The sequence below is a fragment of the Vespula pensylvanica genome, chromosome 5, assembly GCF_014466175.1.
Source record: "Vespula pensylvanica isolate Volc-1 chromosome 5, ASM1446617v1, whole genome shotgun sequence".
NCBI classification, from domain to species: Eukaryota; Metazoa; Arthropoda; class Insecta; order Hymenoptera; family Vespidae; genus Vespula; species Vespula pensylvanica.
The window spans coordinates 8,195,061-8,203,519 of NC_057689.1; the positions used below are offsets into that span (position 1 = coordinate 8,195,061).

At 31.6% G+C, this 8,459-nt stretch overlaps 1 protein-coding gene across 2 annotated transcripts in view; it reads right to left on the reverse strand.

The window, feature by feature from the left end:
* LOC122629504 (alpha-mannosidase 2) overlaps window positions 1-8,459 on the reverse strand; it is a 188,539-nt gene that overhangs the window by 109,690 nt on the left and 70,390 nt on the right. Inside the window, exons 1-3 of one of the 2 annotated variants that reach the window (XM_043812992.1) lie at window positions 5,169-5,286; window positions 4,665-4,702; window positions 284-871 (exon numbers count right to left, since the gene is read on the reverse strand). The gene's annotated coding sequence lies outside the window, so the exon portion shown is untranslated. Of the gene's footprint in view, window positions 1-283; window positions 872-4,664; window positions 4,703-5,168; window positions 5,287-8,459 lie in introns of those variants that run through there. The other variant, XM_043812991.1, reaches the window with a different exon arrangement.

Sequence of the window (8,459 nt, forward strand, 5' to 3'; positions counted from 1 at the left end):
TAATATATAATAAAATACTGTATTGCATATTTAGTTATAAAAAGAAAATTTCCAAGAAATAACTTTTTTTTCTACGATGTTAAACCGGAACCTAATCATCGCTTGTCGTTGTTTTATTGTTCACGATTTTTTCATGCAACCTACATATTTACGATGCATATATACCAACGTATATATATATATATACACACAATGTAAGTTTCAATCGGATAAAATAAATAAAGAATAAAAAAAAAACGAATCAAATAGAAAATAAGATAAACAAAATTTGTTTTATATTCACCTGAAAAATCGCTCGTTTCGCCGATCGAAATTTGATGCGGCCGGTTTTAGTGTTCCGGATGAAATTGATTTTCGATGCGTAATTATCTCTCTTCTCTTGATTTTAGAAAGTAATAAAAAGGAAGTTGAGATGAATGAGGACGAAAGAAGGAAGAGAACAAAGCGATGTAACAACGAAGAGGGCAGTGTCGATGGATGCTCTCGTCTGGTTTCTTTTAGGCGAGGAGAGCAACGATTCAGCAAAGCTGAGCCTTCTGTTCTTGACGTAGCTCTTTTGTCCAAGGACGATAGTGACGACGATGGTGACGACGTCGATGATGATGACGATGACGAGGACGATGAAAGACGATAGAGTCGAGGGTGCTTTATAGGGACTCACTCGATAGATTCGCCCTCCTCTCTCGATAAAGATGAAAGAGGGAATATGAATGAAGGGTGAAAAGAGGATGTGTTTCTATGCCATCAATGGACGACCAGGCACTAGACGAATTCATTCCATTAATTTCTTTTTCAATTTTTATCGTTCCAAACGTTGATGATCATACAACTTCTCACGTTTGGATTGGCCGCTAATCAACATTTGGAGTACCTGAAAAAAGAAAAGATTATTTACGATAATTATAATCGTACGAAATAATCAATGGAAATAAAGTTTTGTAAGGAACTTATATTTAAGATACTTTTATAAAGATCATCTTTCTTTGATTCGACGACCTTTCCGAATTTATGTTCGTAATACCGTCGAGCCAGATATTTCAAGTAAATTATTATTTCAAGCAGAATTTATATATAGTATACAAAATATTGTATATATTATATATATATATATAAATAAATAAATAAAAAATAGAATAATTAAACTAATGAATACTTTGGAAAGAAAATAATAATTGTTTCATAATTACGTTTAACACGATCTCCTATACATTATTAGACATTAGTAACAGAAATTAATTAACAAATATTTAATTTACAATTGCGCCATTTTCATGATTATTTCCACGAGTATTAGTATATTAGTAATGCGAATGCATTTGATTTCATTCTAATTTACGCTTGACAATTCAAATGCAACGAAGGCCCCCATTCCCGCTCAGTCTTCTCGTCGAATTAGCCGAGAGAAATAAATTCACACGTTTGGCCACGTAAGCGAATGTTTGCATCTGATAACGGCGATTCCCTCGATTAACCTCGAATTAAACGATCGTTCGTTAGGTTACTGTTTGTTGAAATCTATATTTTGCTCTCGAAGAGAACCCAGGCACTCCATTGTTTGAACTTTATAATTATTTCGCTGATAATGGAGAATATAATCGTCACACATCGTGAGCATTATTTTGTAAATGCTAAAGTCTGTATATTTATATACATATATACACCAAGATGTATACATGTAAATCTATGTGTGATATTAATCGATGAGAATAACGATAGACAATGACAAAGATGATTTTCATTTACAGATATCTGATCTTTCGATGAAAAGTTTATTGGTGCAATTAAAAGTACTCCATCGATCGTAATTAAAAGCATGAATAGGTATCTTCATTCTATCAACGACCATTTCTCTTTTCTCTCTGTCTCTTCTTTCTCGTAACAGTTTTGAAAGAAAAAAAAAAAAAAAAAAAAAAAAAAAAAAAAAAAAAATAGATTAAAAATTGAAGAGGAAAGTAAAATGAAAAAAAACCATACTTAAATTGGATGAAACAATTGTTTTAAATTAATATCGTAATAATTTTGTCATTTATACGATAAAACTCGTATATATTAAACAAAAATCATCGAGTAACACGATGACATAGATTTATTAGAAAACGTAGAGAGAAGCTTTTCCCGTGTTCAAATCACCCTGATAAAATTAATCTGATTTACGAAAGTATTTCAATTAAAATTATTCATAATTAAAGATAGATATTACAGATAAAAATTATCATCAGCCACGTTAAGAAAATTTGCAAGAGAATGAATGATTTTTATAATGAAAATTTGATCGTCGCAATTAAAATAGCACGTATCATCTCTTCAACAATTCTTTCTTACCCTCGATCGCTTTGAAAAGATAAGAGACGAAAGAGATGGTACTTTTAAAGGGTGGTTTCACGAAACGGTAATAGCAATAGGCGAGAAGGGAAAGTTGGTTGAAGGGTGTGAAGAGAGTCTGTGAAACGAGTTGGAGAGACAAAGAGAGGTATTAAAACAAAAAAAAAATGAAAAATAAGAAAAAAAAAAAAGAAAAAAAAGGGAAGGAAAGAAAAAGAAAGAAAAAGGAAGAAAAAAGAAAGAAAAAAGAAGAAGAAGAAAAAGAAAAAAGAAGGAAAAAAAGAAATATTCACGAGAAAGAACGAGAGAAATATCTCGCGTGCAGGGATGAGACATGGTTGGTGAAACGAAAAGAGAAAGAAGAGAAATACAGAGAGCGAGAGCGAGAGAGAGAGAGAGAGAGAGAGAGAGAGAGAGAGAGAGAGAGAGAGAGAGAAAGGGTGGCCCTTTTCCGGACGGAAACGCCGTGGAAACTTTGAACGAAGCTCGTACGTGGCAGTCGAGCCGGTGTAAACCCGATTTTCCAGTAGGCGCCGGAGAGTTTTAAAGAGCTTAGAGCTCGTTTTTAGTCTCTACGAGAAAGGGAGACAGATAAAAAGAAAAAGAGAGAGAGAGAGAGAGAGAGAGAGAGAGAGAGAGAGAGAGGATACAGATAGAACGAATCGAAGGTAGAAGAGTGGCTAAGCTACTCGACGTTTTTATTTCGTCTTACTCTTTGTCTGCTTCTCTTTCTCTTTCTCTTTCTCTTTCTCTCTCTCTCTCTCTATCTCTCTCTCTCTTTGTATCTATCTCTGTATCTCCCACCCTCCATTTTTCTCTTTTGTCACGTCAGAGAAACGGGTTTAAATCGCCCGCGCTTTTCTACTGTACACTATTTTCGCCGTAAGCGCAAAATTTTTCTATTCGCCCTCTCGGGTTTTCCTCTTTTATACGTTCGTATTCGTCGTGTTTGAAATTATTACCGACGCCGAGCCACGTTTTACTTTCTTTCTATTATTTTTTGTCAGGGCGTTTCTCTCGTCATTCCGATATCCTCCAGCTCGTGTGATTCAGTCAAACGATATAAAGAAAATGTAATATATTAGGTATGCTTTCTTCTTTTAAAAAATTCGATGAATCATGAAAGATATTCGAATAACTTTTCTGTTTCATTTTATTTGTTTTAATTTAAAGCGACTTTAATTATTAAACTTAAGAATTTTGTTTTCAGATACTACGGAGACATCGTAATAACAATAATTTATATATATATATAATTTTTTTAAAGTTTATATATATATATATATATATACATGTGTGTATGTTGAACGAAAAACATAAAGATCTATTTGTTTAAATTTTAATTCCAATTGACGAAACAAGAGTTGCTCTTGTAAATAAATAAACGTTTTAACATACACACATACGTAGGAATATAACGTACTGGGATAAAAATTCGGAAGCCACCAAAATCGGGGATACGAAATATTGTTTTTCGTTTTATTGGGAATATTCAGTCTCATACATATCCTACGAGAGAAAGGGAGAGGACAAGAGAAACAAAGAGAGAGTGGAAGAGAGATAGAGACACGAATGGACAGACATATATACAGACAGATAGACAAACCAGACAGACAAACAGACAGACAAACCAGACAGACATACAGAGCTGGTTCTGGATACGTATTTTAGTACTCTCTCGCTATAAACTCCAAATTAATTTCCTACGCGTATGTGTAAGCGTATTTTTTTCACATACATATATTATATATATATATATATATATATATATATATATATATATATACTTCATCGTTTCCAAAATCTCTCCTTCAACAATTTTATCAATCTTGATGACGCCAATTGAAATATTAAATTAGAAACTACGTATGTATTCCCTACAAATTTTTCAAATTGATTTATACCCTTTGTTATATTTTCAATCGAATGTATCGTCTAATTCAAAATTATATAAATCGAATCTTTTATATGATTGAAGAAGAATAATCTAATATTGTCAAGAAAAACTTGTTTGCTTTTTTTTTTTAAATAATTGTCTTCTTATCTTTGCTTTTTGTATGTATCATAGATAATGTGTGTATGTGTATGTGTGTGAAGGAATAAAAACAAAGAGTAATTTGATCTTCGTAAACGTTGAGTCATCTCGTTCATTTAAATTGTTTCAGCGTCATTAGTGTGTAATATCAAAGTCTTTACGAGACGATATTCTCCCGTTATATATTCAAAACTCTCGTCTTTAACCAACCAACTTTTCTCAACATCCCGAATCTCTTCTAAAAAAACATGAACGCTAATACCAAAAGTTCAATGAAGTAGTTCGCTATAAGAAGAGAAGCAATTACCTGTAGCACGTTTATGTGTCCAAGTAATGTGATGGATCCTAAACCAAAAACAAAAAAGAAAAAAAAAAAGAAAAGAAAAAATAAATAAATAGAACGATCTTAAAAAGAAAAGAAAAGAAAACACACGATGTCCTTCCTCCAGCAATAATTCAATACTCCTTAAATAAAACACTGTCTTATCGATCGTAAAATCCTTTCGAAATTTAAAAAATTCACAAACAAAAAATTCATACCTCGAAAAATTATTTTAACGTTCGATACGAAAGTGATAGCTTAGAAATACACGATGCGCAAACATAAATACGCGTGTGTATGAAAAAAGAAAAGAAAAGAAAAGAAAAAGGAAAAAGAAAAAAAAAAAAAAGAAAAATAAAAAGAAAAAGAAAGAACGAATGAATTCTCGGTTCGTTCTCGATATGATCTCCGAAATTGTCGAGAACTTCCAAAATTATTAGAATTTGTTGTGAAACGTAAACGTTTAGAAAAAAAAATAGAGAGACGTACGCGAACGGATATACGTTTAGACGTATATTTATAAAACGAAACTCGTTGATTCGTTTAACGATCATTCGTACGTGGCAATTAAAGAGAAATAAGAAACGGTACAGGACACGTCCGCGACCGAACGCGATGGCGAAACGCGCCGTACTATTCGCATCATGACTCGAGAGGAATGGTTTTGACATGCCGCCGGCTATATCAGCTTTTCCAACGACGCAAGGAAAGATACAGAGAAAAGCAGGGCGCATGTGCCGATAATATAATCCGCCGCCACCGAACCCGCGCGCCACCAAGAGATGATCCCGTTCGTCTATTACGCGCACGTGGACATTCGAGATATACTTTTTTCATTTTTATCATCGAAAAACAATAATAAAATATTCGATATAAAATAAAATATCCAAGTCTAATAACAATAACTTAATAACAATTCGTATTAAATCGATTTTATACATAGAAGTGACGCAAAGTAAAACTCGGACATTTATTTGTGTGTGTGTGTGTGTTTTCTTTTTTTTTTTTTTCAGATAAGAGATATATAGAGGAGGAATTATAACGAACGATTGAGTATAATTTTTATTAAACATGAGAATCTATTAAGTGAAAAAAAAAAAAGAGGAAATTCGTTTGCGTTGAACAGTAATGAAAAAAAAAAATAAAAGAGCAGTAATGAGAAAAAACAAAGTCTTAAAATTAACAGAAATTGATCTCGAATTAGAATTCGGAGAATAGTTAATGATTCTTATGTATGTAAGAACGTGTGTTTTATGTTATTTTTGTTTTATCCTAATATTTAGTTGATATTTAAATGATAGTCCTTGGTTTGTCTTGATAGTTTTCACTCGATTCGACATTGATCGGAATAATTTATCAATTTGCTCACAAATGTTCAATTACATTCAAATTTTGTGACTGAAGAGGTGTTTCGATAATGGACAATGATGAAAAAATCACAAACGAACATTATGAGCACGATGTTTTGAATCATTATCTTGCTAGAAACTGAAACAATATTTGAATACTATCGTTTTATCAGTCACATGAAAAACAATAATAAAATATTCGAGATATTCAAGTCTAAGAACAATAACTCAATTCTATATAGGTATGTATCTCGCAATTTAAAAAAAAAAAATGAAGATAAAATATTGGCAATGGAAATAAACTTGCTTGGGGGAGAAAAAAAAGGAAAAGGAAAAAAACAGAAACGAAACATCGTAAACACGACTTCCACTCGTAAAAATATTTTTTATTTTTGAAATCGTGAATAATATTCGGGTTACTTTTTTGATATATCGTGGAAATTTTCGTTGTAGATTAAAAAATGTTCTGCAAATTATATGTAACATTTTTTTTTCTTTTTTTTTTTTTATTCTATATATCGAAATGTGCCAATGCGTTCGAACGTTGCGTTTAACATATACCGACTAGCGTAAATTACACACGAATAATCGTCGATATAAAAATTTATTTAATTTGTTAATAATCATCCAGATTACGTTTACACTTCCTTTGTTCATTTTTCGCAATAAATCTAACGAAAATAAATTCGATTCGAATGAATATTATCTACTGTTACTTTATTCTTTCTTTTTTCATTTCTCTCTCTCTCTCTCTCTCTCTTTTTTTTTTAAATTAATTTTCTTTTTATATCTCTATTATTGTTATTTTATATCTCCTCGATTACATCATATACGATAGATCCTTACTTTTTCTACAGGCAACATTAAGTAACGAATCAATTTCAGATTAAAAAATTAAAAAAGAAAGAATTTGAAAAAAGAAAGAAAGAAAGAAAAGGAACAATTTATCTAATTTATTATTATTATTATTATTATTATTATTATTATTATTATTATTATTATTATTATTATTATTATTATTATTATTATTTCTTTTTTCTTCGAGTCGATTTCGAAGTGTTTGTTTTTTATAGGTTGTAGTTAAGGAATTGGAAGACGAAAATGGAAAGAGGAGGGTTAATTTCGCATGGGCAATCGATCCGTGTAAATACTCTGTGATCGGGATCGGTGTTCCAGTGCGAAAGCTCACGAGCTTTCCAATTTCGAGGAACACGAACTCGGTCAGGGAAGCTGTCGTTGGACAGGATCGGCTCAGGTTCGAACTTGATCGAACGGCAATTACCTTGATTGAAAGGCTAACACGAGTGTCTCTTCTCTACACTGCGAATCGAGAATCTAGAATTCAAAGAGAGAAAGAGAGTTTCTCTTCGTTATTCGAATACCACGACGAATTTCGTACACGTCACTTCCTAGAGTGGATTATTCGTTCTAGTATTTCCTTTCTCCAACAATAAAATCTCGATCAAAGGGCGACGAATCGTACTCTTATCTCGTAATTGGATGAATCTGTTAAATTAACTTCGTGATATTCTACTGGTAAACGATCCACGAAGATCAATGATATTTAAAAATAAACATCAAGTAGGATTTCTTTGATATATCATTATAATGCGTTAAAATCAAGTTTCGTGAACAAAAAATTCCGATAATGATCTTTCCTTTTTTGTTTTACTTATTTATTATTTTTTCATTTCCATAATAATTTTTAATCATTATTAGTGACAATTCAAGCTCTTCTAACAGAGAAAAGAAAAAAGGAAAAATGGAAATGTTAAGAAATTTTCTCGATAGATCCTTTCGAAAGAAAATAATACAATTTTCAATGAGAATAGATAGACCTCTATCGGGCAAATATCTTTATTTATTTAGAAGGGGTAGTTTGTAGGTCCTTTTTTATTGGTTCTCTATCGAGATAGTAGAGTATAAATGGAAAGATAGCAGATATTAGCAGAGCCTATTTCACCGAAATCTTTCCGATTCAATGCGGTTTAACGAGAGGAGAGAAGAAATAAAAAGAAAGAAGATTGGTGAAATGAGAAGAGAAAACGAGAGGATACATGACAAGAAGAAAGACAGAAAGAGAAAGATATATATATATATATATATATATATATAAAGAGAGAGAGAGAGAGAGAAGTGTAGTTTACCCTGCTTGTGGAAATTGCATTTCCGGATAATTGGACGGCGAATGTTTATGCGCATGAAATTACATTCGAACGGATTTCCGAACCGTCGAGGCGTTATTATTTCATTCTTATTATTTAAACGCTCTCACGACGATCAATTAATTCAAAAATAAAAATGATAACATTTCTCAAGGGAAAAAAAAAATAATACAAAATCAATAACAATAAAAGTTATATCCAAGCAAGACTTAAGTGATATTCGTGCATGCGATGTATAATTTTCGAAATGATATCTTTTTTTCTTT